Source organism: Alosa sapidissima, chromosome 2 (genome assembly GCF_018492685.1).
Source record: "Alosa sapidissima isolate fAloSap1 chromosome 2, fAloSap1.pri, whole genome shotgun sequence".
NCBI classification, from domain to species: domain Eukaryota; kingdom Metazoa; phylum Chordata; class Actinopteri; order Clupeiformes; family Clupeidae; genus Alosa; species Alosa sapidissima.
In genome coordinates this window covers 36,802,737-36,805,078 of record NC_055958.1, presented here as the reverse complement: position 1 = coordinate 36,805,078, position 2,342 = coordinate 36,802,737, and the positions used below count along the sequence as shown (strand labels likewise).

Below are 2,342 nucleotides of genomic sequence, written 5' to 3'. Positions count from 1 at the left end.
CATAGATAAACGTACACAAATCACTGTTCACGCTCTGAAGTGAACACGCTCAGTAAAAACCTTCCGTCGCAAATTGTGAAAAACATTGTTGTACATGTCATAACAGATGGGAGGCATAGGCTACGGTTTATATTGCGTCGCTTTACACATAGTGTTAGTTCCATTGATTAAAAAACTGTAACAATAATAGTACATCGGGTGGCATAGCAGGCTATCTGTTCAAGTCATAGGTGACACCCAAAATGAATGACCTCCCCTGACAAGAGTTCGCGATAGTAAGAAATTGTCTACATTGATGCATGGAAAGAACACAGGCTCCGAGTTCGCACATAGAGCTCACAATAGCATATCCAAAAAAGTTAAATGGATTGGGCAACCTCATCAGCTGTCTCGATTGTGTCACTATAATCCAACTTTTAGACCGTCCCCCAGACGTGTTTTTTTAAGGAACTGCCCCAGGCCAATGAGACAAGCGTGTAGCTACAACATAAACAAAGCGAAACTCATGGCTGACGTATCTTCTTGAACGATCTCTGATTGAGACACAAAGTTCTCAAGAACACTATTAGGTCTTTAAACATCTACCATCACACACATTCATTCATCGGACCTAATATTTGTAGTTGCCTTAAAAAAAGGAAAAGAAAAGGGGATAGACCCCCCCTCCTATTTTTTTTTCTCACCGGATCTGCATCGATCTCAAATATGACATTTCTAAAATCAAATTGACGGAACTTTAATCCTTGTGATTTACGCTACGTGAGGATATTAGACTAAATCTACTGATCATTTGAAAAATTAAGACCTCCGTGACTCGTCACTCCAGTGACTAACTAATGACTCCAGGCAGAGTCATTAAACAATTCAGTTCCTCCACTTTAAACCCAAGTACTTGTTGGACCAGCTTTCTAGAGAAATCTAACCTAGATAACTCTGCAAGCCTTCCATTTTTGTTTATAAAATTAAAACGCAGGCTGTGGTGCCTCCGCATGCCGGCACGAGCAGCCGACATGGTGGAGGCACCACCAGCCTAAACCTAAACTAAAACCACTAAAACTATAAATACTTAAATACTAATAAATAAATGAATTAACTAAAAACTGAGCTAAAAGGCTAAGCTAAAACGAGCTGAAAACCACACAATAAAAAGGAGATAAACAGAAAAGACAAAACGAAAAAAACACTAATATTAAGACAGAAAAAGCACACAAACCAATATAACTCGCAGATAGGAGGATCCAAACCACCACAAGGTAAGGACCGCCTACCTCCCACAGTGAGTCGACCGCTGTCTTAGCCAAAAGGCCGAGAAGCGATACCCCACAACTGTACGGGGTCCGGCACCCGCGGACAAGCAAAAGCGGACCCCCCCCCCCCCCACCCAGCAGACCCCCACACGACGCTTGACTTTGGACAGAAAGATGCAGCTCCACCGAAGCAGAGCTTCCAAAAATACCGTAAACTCGGGGCTGTTACCCTCCACGGAAATCTTTAGTAAAAGGCGAAAGATTTGTCCGAGATGAAGAGAAACCCGAGCGATGGCTGCCACAGGGCACACTGGACGGAGGTCAATTATGGCGGTTGCGCCGGCTGGCCATCGGGGGGGTCCGCTTTTGCTTGTCCCGCCCCCCAGCAACCCTCTGAGTGGTGGGGCCCTCGCTAGGCCAGACCCCATACAGTTGTGGGGTATCACTTCTCGGCCTTTTGGCTAAGATCAAGTGAACTTGGCTACCGACCCCGGGTTTACGTCAGCCTTTAAGGCTTCGTAACACAGTTCGTATTGAAGTGGTGGAAGGTGCGTCGGCGGAGATTCGCAGTAGATTTAGGCGTTTTTTTGTTACGTCGGTGGTGCTTAAGGGGACGTTTTTCTTGTGACTCCGGATGTGTTTTTTTGCGTCCAGGATTTTGCGGGCCAAGGATATTTTGATTTGTCGTTTTTTGAGCTGCGGCGGTGTGTGGCCTTCCAGGAGGAGTGGGCACGGAAGATTGGATTACCGGCCCTGTCTGGATTAGTCTTGGTGCCTTTGTGAGTGGATCCCCCTGGACATTCATCTCTACAATCCGTTTGTGAGGGATGCGGATGTGGAGGCCTTTGTGAGGTTCCAGGTGGCGGACTTGAAGGGGGGAGCTAAGATGCTGGACCAACTCGGCTTTTGGACGGGGAAGCGGCAGTTCCTGGTGAAGTTAAAGGGGCATCCAGCGAGGCCGGGTAAGTTTCTGCACCCCCCGGGGAGTTTCAGTTTTGGGCCTGACCGGGACTTTTTGTCGTACCCCGGTCAGCCCGTGTCTTGCCATCGATGTGGGGCCATGGGGCATGACAAGGCACGGTGCGAGGCAGGCGC

At 47.5% G+C, this 2,342-nt stretch overlaps 1 non-coding gene across 1 annotated transcript; it reads right to left on the bottom strand.

The window, feature by feature from the left end:
- Positions 1-1,425: 1,425 nt before the first annotated feature.
- On the bottom strand, positions 1,426-1,539 carry LOC121704446. The gene has a single exon (XR_006030533.1). It is a non-coding gene; the product is annotated as a U5 spliceosomal RNA (small nuclear RNA).
- Between the last annotated feature and the right edge of the window lie 803 nt (positions 1,540-2,342).